Source organism: Pinus tabuliformis, chromosome 5_2, assembly GCF_031772625.1.
Source record: "Pinus tabuliformis cultivar Carrire ecotype Pingquan chromosome 5_2, CPIR1, whole genome shotgun sequence".
Lineage (NCBI taxonomy): Eukaryota > Viridiplantae > Streptophyta > Pinopsida > Pinales > Pinaceae > Pinus > Pinus tabuliformis.
This window is the reverse complement of record NC_142306.1, coordinates 367,214,635-367,227,999: the sequence shown is the minus strand read 5'-3', so window position 1 is coordinate 367,227,999 and position 13,365 is coordinate 367,214,635.

Below are 13,365 nucleotides of genomic sequence, written 5' to 3'. Positions count from 1 at the left end.
CCGGGAGGAAAAAAAGCCACGGACACGAAAAAATTTTCCAACGAAAAAAAAAATGTTTTAAAAGCCCAATGGGGCAAACAAACATTTCATTATCACTTGAATGAGAGCCAGAGCAAGGAGAGCAAGAAAAAAGGAGTGAGGAGAAGCGAGGAGCAAGTGCCGACAAGCGAGGAGCAAGCCTGCAGAGAGGTAAGTAACTTAGTAATTTAGTTAGTTTAGTTAGTTTAATTTAGTTAGGTAGTAATTTAGGTAGTTTAATTTAGTTTATTAACTATATTTAGTAAAAAAATTATGAATCTAAATCAAATTAATAGATTAAAATTATTAAATTAATTAATCTAAATTAATTAAATTAATTTGCAAATTCAAAAGCCTACAAATATCAAACATCATGGACCTGGCTATATTTCTTGGGATTTTCCTCTTCTTGGTCCATTTTATGGTTATTATGGTGTTGGAGAGTAGGAAACGGAGGGGCCAAAATGAAAGGGGGATGAAGAAGCTGGAGAAAGTGAATTTGATGAAAACCCCGGTGAGGAGGAGCTGGAGGAGGGTGAACATGACTCTCAAAAAACTAAACAAGACCAAACCCCATTGTGGAAATATGTTAACAGGCCTGAAGCAGGGAAAGGGGGTGGAACCACTAAATTTCATTGCCCCCATTGCAACAATGATTACACAGGTTCATACACCCGTGTCAGAAAACAACTCTACGGGAAAAGGCCATGGGATGGAGACAAACAATAGGAATCAAACTTATCCAGTGATGTCAGCAGCGGATAGAGCCAAATACATAAGGGAAGAGGAGGAAGCCCAATACAAATCAAAAAAATCAAGGGGTTTCTTTGAACCAAACTCACAATCACAAGCACAAAGAACTCCTTCAACATCCTCCCAAGGCAGTGGATATGGAGGCACAGGGTCATCAGGTTTAAGGCATAGAACCATATCAGATTTCCTTGATGAGGGGTGTAGGAATGATGTGGATTCAAAGGTTTACAAGTTTCTCTATGCATGTGGGATACCATTCAATGTTCTTCGCTCATCTTATTGGCACGAAATGCTTTCTGCCATAAATGATGTCCCTAAAAGATACAAGAGCCCTGGGTATGACAAGACAAGAACCATTGGACTTGATCATGAAAAAGCAAAAATATCACATTCTTTGAATAGAATGACAAGTTCTTGGACTGACCATGGGGTGTCCATTGTATCTGATGGATGGAAAAATGTAAAAGGCAAGCCATTGATAAGTGTTCTTGCTGTGTCTGTTAGTGGTGCCATCTTTCTAACTGCACATGATTACTCAGACAAGTTCAGGATCGACATCAACATTATAGAAGCATTACTTGAAACAATTGACCGTATTGGGCCATACAATGTCATCCAAGTCATCGCTGATAATGCTCCTAATTGTAAGGCAGCGGGAGCAATTATTGAGGATAAATACCCCAATATATTTTGGTTTGGATGTTTGGTTCACACATTGAACCTTCTGATGCATGATGTTGTCAAGAACAAAAATGCACAATACCAATGGATTGGTGATTTGTACAAGAAAGGAAAACAAATGATAAAATTTATTACAAATCATAGCAATATACATGGCCTTTTCTGCAATCACTCAAGATTGGAGTTGTTGAAGATTGCGAAGACCAAATTTGGTAGCTATTACCTCACCTTCAGGCACCTTTTGAAGGTAAGAGAGTCATTGGCTAGCATGGTATCAAGTCCACATTGGCAAGTATTAAAGGAAAGGGCTACAAATGCAGCTGACAGGCAAGGTTTTGAACTGGTGGAGGAGGCCGCTCTTGATGGTCAGTTTTGGAAAAGTGTGAGGCAAGTCTTGGATTTCACCAAGCCCATTTATCACATGATTCGGTTTGCAGATACAGACAAACCAGTGATTGGCGAGGTGTATGAGCAGATGGATACCATGTTGGGGCAAATAAAAGATATTGTTCATAACAGAGATCCCGACTTGTACAAAATGATTCACGCTTTTGTGTGTATACAGTGGAATAAACTTAATCTTCCACTACATTTCTTGGCATATATCCTTACGCCAAAATACTACTCTACATCTTGGTTGGGCCAACCTACACCAGGGGGTGGGATTAGGACCAAACCCCATTTAGATGCAGAGGTAACTAGTGGATATTTGCAAGCATTGGAAAAGTTGATACCTGACAGGGATGAATGTGCAGTTGTGCACCTTGAAATAGACAGATACTTCAATGGCACTGGTTTGTTTGGTACCTTCCATGCAATGGAAGACAGAGACAGATTTGATGCTCTCACATGGTGGGAAACGTATGGCGGCCATGGACTTTTGCCAAAATTGGAAAAAAAAGTTCTATCACAGGTTGTGAATACTTCTTCTGCAAAGAGGTGTTGGAGTGCCTACAGCTTCATACACAATGTGAAAAGAAATAGACTCAATGAAAACCGAGCAGAAAGCTCGGTTTATGTGCACTACAACTTGAGGTTGTTGAGTCATTACTGTGATCAGGCTTATAAGGATCCCACATATAGAATTTGGGGCAATCACCCAGAGGATGACAATTTGGAGGATGGTATAGTGCATCTTGAAGAGCTAGAAGAGGAACTTATAAGGGATGAAGATGAAGCAGATGCAGCTGCAGCAGCCATGCCACCTCCACCTCCACCATCCAGTAGCAGTGCTCGAGATCCGAGTCTTGTTCCTTTGTTGTCTCCACCTCCATCTACACCCTCATATGGAGGACATGTGCCTTCTAGTTCTGGTCGTCGGTCTATGCGGGAGACTCCTAAAAGACCACCATGACCTGCTTATACTCCTGGAGACTCTCGTGGCAAGGGCCACATGTAGATTTGTAGTTTACTTGTCTTTTCTAGTTTCTATTAGACTTTAGTTTTCATAATTGTTGAGTTTTGAGTCCTTGACTCTTGACTCTTGACTCTTTCATATCATAATGATATTTTTTGTAAACAATATATCACTGTGATAATGAAAATTTGAAGTTTGAAGTTGGCAATTATAACTCATTGGTAATGATTGTGAATTATGAATATGATGCTTCGTGAAAGACTAAAGTTGTTTCATTTCATTTCATTATTCATGTTTCATTTTATAACATTTATTTCATGTTAACAGTTAGAAGTTAGGACTTAGAAATATCTAAGATATTACTTCTTGTAATGGTTAACCGTTAAACTTAGCTTACAAGTACAACTTTGGTGATCAATGATGATAAATGTTATATATTGAATTTTCAATTTTGAAAACTTGAAGTTGAAACTTTAAGATTGAATTTGATGAATCATGATTCACGAGACTCATTATGTTGCAGTTGTAATATGTATTTTACTAACTTGTGGACATGGTTGATGGAGATTATAATTTCTAGAATCTAGATGATTGATGTGATATGGTTCAATGATCAATCTATGTTTTTTTATGCTTTTTATATCTAATTCATCATTCTACATGTTTTTGTTGACATATATGTATCAAAAATTAAAAAATATAAAAATACATATATATATATATATATATATATATATATTTTTAAAAAATCGCTCCCGGATTCTCTCCCAAACCAGGAGCTTCTAAAAATGGTCGCTCCCGCTCTCGTTTTCGCTCCCACTCCCCGCTCCCAGGTAACACTAGTCAAATAAAAAATACTCTTAGTAGGATTTAGAGAAATACCAAATTTTCTGCATTTTTGAAAGACTCTCTCCAAGTGTTTGAGATGTTCTTCTTCTTTTTTAGAAAACACAGTAATATCATCCAAATATACTACTACAGACCTGTTTATCTCATCTACAAATGCAATATCCATACCTCTCTGAAAAGTTTCTCCTGCATTCATAAGTCCAAAAGGCATCTTTGCATACATAAATTTCCCCCATGATGTGGTAAAAGTTGTCGTCTCTTAAACCATCTAGCATCGACATCCTTTGTGATCCTACAATGTTTTGAAAAATATGATCCATTTTGGGAAGTGGATAATTATCTTTTAATGAAGCTTTATTCAAGTTCCTAAAATCAATGCATATCCCAATTTACCCATTCTTCTTTCTCACAGGCACCAAGTTAGCTAGCTACTTGGAAAATCTCAATGGTACTATGATTTTTGCTTCAAACAGCCTTTTGATCTCCTTTTCAATTAATGGCAGGAGCAATGGATTTATCCTTCTTAATTCTGCTTGAAAGGTTTTTCATTTTCTTTTATTGGTATGGTATGTTGAATAACATTTGGATGATAGATTTTCAAATCAACACAACTCCATGCAAAAATATCTACATATTTCTTCATCAAAACTATATATTTTTGTTTTTCCTCAAGAGAAAGAAATTTGGACAACCTGACACTCTCTGGATTTTATGCAGTACCAAGAATATAAGTCTCAACCTCCTCATCATCATATTTCATCTTCAGATTTTGGGCCACATCATTCTGGTCAAATAACTTCTCCAAAAGAATCAATCCCTTTGGAATACAATAGTTTTTGAGTTGAACAACTTCAATATTGGATTTTGTTTCAACAAGGATATTTTGTTGGTCAACTTGAATAGATTCAAATTCTTCTTTCAATTCCAAGAAATTTCTAACTTGTTGATCATTATCAAACACTTGCCAGTTTATTATATTATCAGGTATAGTAAGTCTATGCCTAATTTCAACTTCATATTTATTGTTGGAATGAATTGGAATTGAAAATAAACTTGCTGAAACAGCCAAAGAATCTACAACATCGTTATGTTCTCTAGGCTTGATGGTGAAATTATACTCTTCATAATTTTCCAATAATTCAAGAATTAGATTTATGTATTCTCTCATTCTAACATCCTTGGTTTGATAGGTGTTGTTAACTTGTTTGATGATCAGTTCAGAATCACTAAAAACAAATATTTTCTTTGCACCTAAATTCTTCAAGACTTCTAAACCCAAAACCAATGCTTCATATTCTGCTATATTATTTGTGCAATCAAAATTGAGTTTATAAGAGCAAAACATACTTTCATCTCCCGGGCTAATTATCCATATCACTACACCAGCTCCATCTATTCCTGCAACACCATCAAAGCTCATGTGCCACCACCCTTTCCTATCAATTTCTTCAACTTGTTTCTCCTTTTCTGCATGTTGATTTTCTGTGTTGTTGGTGATTTCATTGAAGAGTATAGATGAGCCCAATTCAGTCTCCATTGCATATATTGGAAAGTTTTGAGGTTTGTCTTTGTTGCTAACCATATATGCCATCCTAGACTCTCTGTATAATCTCCTTTGTTCACCAAAAATCGGGATAGTAGCATAGGACATATCCATCTGAATAGTTCCTTTGACTTTGGATGCCCATGATCTTGATAGAAACATGCCAAACTTTGGTGGAATATCAACCAAAATAATATCCATCAATATAGTCTTACCAAGAATTTGACTTAAAGCAACAACCACATCTTTAATTAGACCTATGCATTTCACCCTTTTTGAATCAAAAGAAAACAAGTCTTTGTATGGCCTGGTTATGTCTAAACCCAATATTTCCATGATGACCTTAGGCATTAAATTGTGCGATGCCCTTGAATCTAACATAGAATTATGTGTTGTCATGTCATGGATGTTTAAACTCACATAGAAAGGTGGTACCTCTTCATTTTGCTCATCTTTTGCTCTAGGCCCTAAGAACACAGTAGGATGATCTTCATAGAAATTCAAAATATCAGATGATCCAGCTTCAACATTAAGCATTCTAACAATTTTATTTATGTATTCTGTAACTATTATTTCTCCAAAGGGGACAACAATCTTTATCTTTGAGATTTCATTCTCCAAGTTGAAAATTGGTTGTCTTCTCAACTTCCTTTGCAGGGGTTTCTTTCTTTTGTTCTGTAACCTTTGGATCATATTTCTTAGGCTGATTTTTATTTTCATCTACAAGAACATATTTGTTTCTCAAATCATACTGATTTTGATCTCTAGAATAACATGCTAATAGCCTTCTAAGTAATTTGATTGTGGCTCAGTTTCATCACCATGCTAGTCATTATAAGACTCATCATGTTCTTCCTTTCTTAAAAACATTCCTTTCTCATCTTCATCCAAATAATGAATGGTATCTTCTCGGACTTCTCATGGAATTTCCTCATCATCTACTAGGTTTTGATGGAAAGGAGGCCTAACTTGTAGGTCGGGCTGATTTCTCTTTCTCTTTGCATTTGTTGGATTTGAACCCTTCTAAAGTTTGGATTTCTAACTTGTGTCTTAGGTTGTGCAGCAGGAGGATTATTTCAAAGGGATAATCTATCCATGAGTCTTTCCATTGTTCTCAACATGGTATCAAATTTTAACATCAGAAGAGGTGGGAGGTTGTTCTTCCTCCTTCAACTTTCCTTTAGCCACTTTAGATCTTTTTGTTGCAGCCATATTGATTTCCACTTTCACAACATCATTCTACATGAAGCTAAGGTAACAAATTCTCTCTCTCTTAGTAGGATGGAAAAATCATAATCAAAGGCTTCAACATAGTATAACTGAGCAGCTCCTGGGGGAGGCTAAATGTGAGCAGGAATGGAATTATACTTTATTGAATATTTTCCAAAAATCTTACACTGATTCATGGTTGGCCTTCTTCAAATTATTATATTCAGTCAAGACTTGTACAGGATTAACTTTACTTCCCCATTTCCTTAAGAAGACTGTAGGAATTTACAGGGTAAGTTCCTCAGATAGAACACCGAAGGAGACCACTCACAGACATATCACAAATCAATACACCAGTATTTTGACGTGGTTAAAACCCTCAAAGAGAGAAACAGTCCACGACCTGAGCCAACGCGGCCACTTCAGGCAATTTATTAATAAAAGAATGAAAATTTACATATGCTTCTCTCATAGACAGATTACCCTACAAATGACCCTCCATGCTCTTTAAATAGAGATCATGGACCAATCGGGTGTTAAGCCACGGATCAAGTGTCAGTAATACCGAGAAGAGAATGAACCGTCGGATCACTACATATCGTGACCGTCGGATTGTAAGTTACAAAATGTACATAGTAAAGAAACACACTTTACCTAACTCTATACTAGACCAAGTTGTACTTAACTATTTCTTATGTGTCGGAATATCCTAACATCCCCCCTTAAGAACAACTTGGGATAGGATTGAAGGATTTACAAATATGACACAATAGGAAAAGGAAGGAGGCACTAGAGCCTATCCCCCCTTAGTGACAACTTCCTAAACTCCAACCATAAATCGAAGTTTAGTGAACTTCGCCTCTGTGAGAGCCTTTGTAAAGATGTCTGCAACTTGATCATCTGTTGAACAATATTGCACTTCAAGAACATGGTCGTGAATGAGCTTTCTGATGAAGTGCATGTGCAGTTCAATGTGTTTGCTGCGCTGATGTTGGACTGGATCTTTTCATAGCTAAATGGCACTTTGATTATCACACCAAAGTGTAGTCGGATGTTGCTGCTGAAAGCCAAACTCTGACAGGATCTGACGAAGCCACAAGGCTTCCTTACTAGCTTCTACGGCACCACGATACTTTGCTTCTGCTGAAGAAAGAGAAATGGCACCTTGTTTCTTGCAAGCCCATGTAATAGGTCCTGAACCAAGAGTGAACACATAACCTGCAGTAGACTTCCGATCATCAGGGTCACCAGCCCAATCGGAATCAGTGAAACCAACCAATAGAGGAGATGCTTCAGCACTGTAATGAATCCCAAACTGAATTGTACCTCGAATATAACGAAGTATTCTTTTAGCTGCTTTCCAATGACTTTCATGTGGGTTTTGCATAAACCGAGCAACAAGACCAACGACAAAGGAAAGGTCAGGACGAGTATGGGTTAGATACAAAAGTTTTCCTACAAGTTGACGGTATAAGGTAGCATCAACTTCAGGAGAAGTACAAGTGACTGAAAGTTTGACTCCAGACTGAAAGGGAGAAGGGGCTGGCTTACAGTCTTCCATGTGAAAATGGCGTAGAATATCACAAGCATACTTGGACTGAGAAAGGGAAATACCTTCCTTGGATTGCAAGACTTGAAGACCGAGAAAATAATGTAAGTGTCCTAAGTCTGTCATTTCAAACTTCCTTTTAAGGCTAGACTTTACATGGTTTATAAGGTTGGGATCACTACCAGTCAGGATAAGATCATCAACATAAAGAACAAGAATGATAAGGGACTTGTGCACTTTCTTGGTGTATACTGTATTGTCAGAATGACACCTAGAGAAGCCAGATTCTAAAAGAAAGTTATCCATTTTGGCATACCAAGCTCGAGGAGCTTGCTTGAGACCATAAAGGGATTTCTTAAGCCGACATACAAGGCTAGAGTCTGTTTGTATAAAGCCAATAGATTGTTCCATATATATTTCTTCATGCAAGTCCCCATGCAAGAAGGCGGATTTAACATCCATCTGATGGACTTCCCATTTGAAAGAAGAAGCAAGGGAAAGAACAAGGCGGATAGAGTTCATTTTGACAACAGGGGAGAAGGTTTCAGTGTAGTCAATACCTTCAACTTGTGAAAAACCCTTAGCAACAAGACGAGCTTTATGTTATCAACTTTCCCATCTGGTCCATACTTGGTTCTGTAAACCCATTTGCATCTAACAAGTTTTCGTCCCTTTGGTAGAGGAATAAGATCCCATGTATCATTTGCCAATAATGAATGATATTCTTCATTCATAGTTGCTTCCCAATCTGGATGGCCTAAAGCTTCTGCAAAGGTGTCAGGATCATAATTCACTGAAGCTTGAACCAGTAAAGAAGAGGCTCTCTCGAAATGAGAACGTGTACGTCGCTGATCTGTAGGATCACCGGCAAGATCACCTGCTGCATCCCGAGTAGCACAGACCCATTTTGGAAGTTGAGGAGCTGAAGGAGGATCCTGAGAAGGTGGGGGGGAGTTTCATCCTCGCTTTCATCATCTGAAGAAGAAATATTTTCAAAAGTAGAAGAGATAGGGAGAGGTGGTACATCCGCCGAACTAGGCTCGCAGGCCGATATATTTTCAGCAAACTTTACATCTCTTCTAATGATAACATTTTTGGACTTAAGTGGAATAAGTCTATATCCTTTGACATCTTCAGAATATCCAACAAAAATGCATTTTTCACTCTTAGGTTCTAAAGCTTTATGTTTCTCATCTGGAATATGGGCCCATGCTTCACTTCCAAAAACACGAAAGTAACTTACATCTGGTTTGATTGAGCTCCATGCTTCTTCTGGAGTGATATTCTTTAAAACCTTAGTAGGAGTGTGATTTATTATGTCATTTGCACAGTTAATTGCTTCTGCCCAATAATTAAGACTAAGTCCTTTAGATTGAAGCATACAATTAGCCATTTCCTTTAAGGTGTGATTCTTCCTTTCACCTACACCATTTTGTTGTGGAGTATATGGAACAGTATGTTGCATTTGAATTCCATTCTCAGTGAAAAGTTGATGAATGTGTTTTTAACATATTCTCCGCCATTATCAGATCTTAGCTTAAGAATTTGATGTCTAGATTTTTTTTCAACAAAGGCCTTAAAGGCCAAGAACATGTTAAATACTTCACTCTTGAGTTTTAAGAAGTATACCCAAGTGCGTCTGGAGAAATCATCAATGAAAGTTAAGAAATACTTGTAGCCAGAGAATGAAGCAATTGGAAGTGGACCACATAAATCACTATGCACAAGCTGTAAAGGGGCTGAGGCGTGCCAAGAGGCACATTTTTCAAAACTGTCCTGATGATGTTTTTCGAGTACACATCCGGAACAAACACAATCTCTGCAAGATACCATTGGAAGACCTGTCACCATATTTTCTTTACATAGATTCTGAAGAGAGCGATAGTTTAAGTGACCAAATCGCTCATGCCAAAGTTTGCTCACTTCATCATTATGAGCAACAAATACTGAGGGAAGATTTGATGACCCAAAGTTGTGAAACTTATCCAACCTTGTAGAATCATCAGCAATGCCAGTAGCTAAAATCTGTCTAGGATCTCTTAGGTCCTTAATTACAACATCGTGAGATGAAAATTCAACGATTTTACCTTCACCTGAATGGGTTATCTGATATACAGATAGAAGGTTGCAGGATAAGGTTGGAACACATAATACATCATTAAACTGACCATTGTCTATATGAACAGTTCTAGTCCCTACAACACTAAGAGATCTATCATCACCAACATATATATTTTTGGTGTTACAATCATTTAAAGAAGAAAACATGGCTTTGTTTTTGGCCATGTGATAAGAAGCTCCAGAATCAATGAGCCACTCATGAGAATGAGAAGAAGAAGATACATTTAGTGCATAGCCAGACCGAGATGCTTGACAACCACATGCAGAAAGTGTCATTCCTGAAGATGAAGTTGAAGTTGAAGATTGCTCCAAATGGATGTTATGCTTCTTCTTTGTTGCTTCCAAGGCTTCCATCTTCTTAAAGCATTTGGATTCTAAGTGGCCATCTCAATTACAAAAGTTGCAATGTCTATCAGTCTTCTTCCATTTGTTTTTATTTGTCTTATCATTTTGTTGAAATGATTTTTCATTTTGAGGTGGAAATTGCTTAGGACCCTTGTTTGGTTTAGGACCATTCCTTTTAGGATACGACTTCTTAGGATTCTTTGAATTTGGTTGTTGCTGGGCGGCTAACGCTTTCTTATAAGAGTTTCCAAGATGAAGAAGACCAAGGTGTAAGAGTTTTTCTTGTTCTCTTATTAAAGAATCACAAAAGGAATCAAAGTAAGGGGACTTGTAGGTTTGTCCTTGAGAAATGAAGGCTTCTCTTGTAGAATGGAAGGTGGAAACAAACACAAAATAGGCTAGTCCCAACTTAGTAAGAATGGAGTAGATAAGGCTACTATCTTCTTTCTTAACCTTAACACCTTCCAAGAGAAGTCTAAGGGTTTTGAACTTGGACAAAAAATCTTCAATGCAAGAAAAATTATTGGGGTCCAATGTAAGCAATTCATTTTCAAGTTGATGGGCTTTAAGTTCATTTTTAATTCCAAAGACTTTAGTAATCTGTTTCATTGCTTCATCAGGAGTATCAAGTTCTGCAATATGGAATCTAAGATCTGGAGAAATAGACATCTCTATCAACCCACGTGCTTGGTCTTGTCTATTTTCCCATTTAGATGCCTTGTCTTCATCTTTCGGTTTGGTCTCTTGGCCTATGGCTATTCTGTAAAGACCTTTACTTCTAAGTAAATCCACAATGTAGGACCACCATTGAAAGTAGTTGGTGTTGTCAAGAATAACTTGGCATGGACTTTCCATTTAAAAAAAAAAAAAAAATTGAAACTATAGATGCTGAAACTAAGTGTTTCAATAGAAAGATCTCGAAAAATTAGGCTGTTTCGAAAAAAACGGTTCTGAAAACGGCTTCCGAATGAAGTTATAGCTTTTTGAAGAAAATTTGATGAAGTCGCCGACGAAGTGTGGGAATGTGCGGAAATGAAAAAATCCACCCCCACAAAATGGAGATTTGAACCCAAGACCTCTACTCTCATAAATTAGCTTTGCACCAAGTGAGCTATACAAAAATTTTGAGAGAGAGAGAGAGGGGGGTTGATGCTTTGGGTTGCGTGCTTGCTTTGAGAAAGCTCTTTTTTCCTACAAAACAAAAAACACAAAACCCAACACGGACATACAAAAAAAACGAACCTTGCGGCTTGAAGTTAGCTTTAGCCGGAAACTAAATATTTTCCTCAATGTTTCTGATTTTCCGAGATCACACTAAGGCGCAGCGGAAAAGAGCATACACATGAGAAAAATCCTTCCTTTCTGTTTCTGATTTGCCCAGATCGCACAGAGACGCGGTGCAAAGAGCATACACAGAAATGAAAGGTATAGATCCGGTAATAAAAAAAGCTAAATAAACCGAAAACCAAAATAAACAGAGAGAAAATAACTGCAAACTGCAAATAAACACTGTATACCTCCAGATCTTTAAAATGACGCAGCTAGGGCTACCGGAAACCTTTTCGCGTGAAACGAAAGGGGTTCCTCACTGGAACAGATGCTCCCAACACAACAGAGTAGTCCTCTCGGCCCGAAAGCAGTCAGAAACAGTAGATCTAGGAAACGGTAGTCGGATGCAGTTCTACCGGCTTCAGATTTGGATCACCAACGGACGCGGCCCTCAAATAGCTCTGATACCATGTATGAATTTACAGGGTAAGTTCCTTAGACAGAACACCAAAGGACACTGCTCACAGACAGATCACAGATCAATACACCAGTATTTTGACGTGGTTAAAACCCTCAAAGAGGGAAACAGTCCACAGCCTGAGCCAACACGGCCACTTCAAGCAATTTATTAATAAAAGAATGAAAATTTACATATGCTTCTCTCATAGATGGATACCCTACAAATGACCCTCCATGCTCTTTAAATAGAGATCATGGACCAATCGGGTGTTAAGCCACGGATCAAGTGTCGGTAATACCAAGGAGAGAATGAACTGTCAGATCACTACATATCGTGACCGTCGGATTGTAAGTTACAAAATGTACATAGTAAAGAAACACACTTTACCTAACTCTATACTAGACCAAGTTGTACTTAACTATTTCCTATGTGTCGGAATATCCTAACAAAGACATCTTCTAACTCATTCCAAATCATGTAAACTCCCAAGGGTTAAAGCTTTGAACCATTTTTTTACCTCACCAATGAAACTTTGTACAAACAGTCTCATTTTAACATCTTCATAATCTACCTCTTCCACGTCTATAAATTCATTGAATTGGTCAACATGTTGTTATGCAGTTATCCCCTCTTCACTTCCAAAAAATTTCATTCTAGTGGAGTACCCTTGAGGTAAGTCATGAAGTACGGCTGGTAAAACAAGAGGAACATATCTAGCAAGGGTTGCCATAGTATAAAAACTAGAAAAAATTCCAACAGGGGGGCTAAAAATGAAACTAGTAGGGGTAGTGATGAACGCAGATGTACTCGAATCGGCTTGAGTGACAAAGACTTTTGTTTTCGAAGTAAAGGTACTTCTTGCATGTAAAGGGAAACTAATTTATTTTCTTTGACAAAAGTTCAAAAGGATTAGATTCTTTTAGTTTTTCTAAAGACTCTTGTTCAAGTGACAATTCTGATGCAGCAATTCCCCAAAACCTATCTTTAACTTCTTTAGGAATCTCAAGAGTAGAATCTAACCCTAGTTTTGGTAAATCATTCTCTGATTTAGATATGAACAATATATGCTTATAATCTTCACCAAATCTGTTACCTTCAATATCTTGAATATCTCCAGAAGGTAATGAGGTAGATCTTAAGAGAAATGAAGTACCTAATTTTGATGAGCTAGCATCTTTCCTAAGAATTTTTCCTGGATCATCAACTATTTC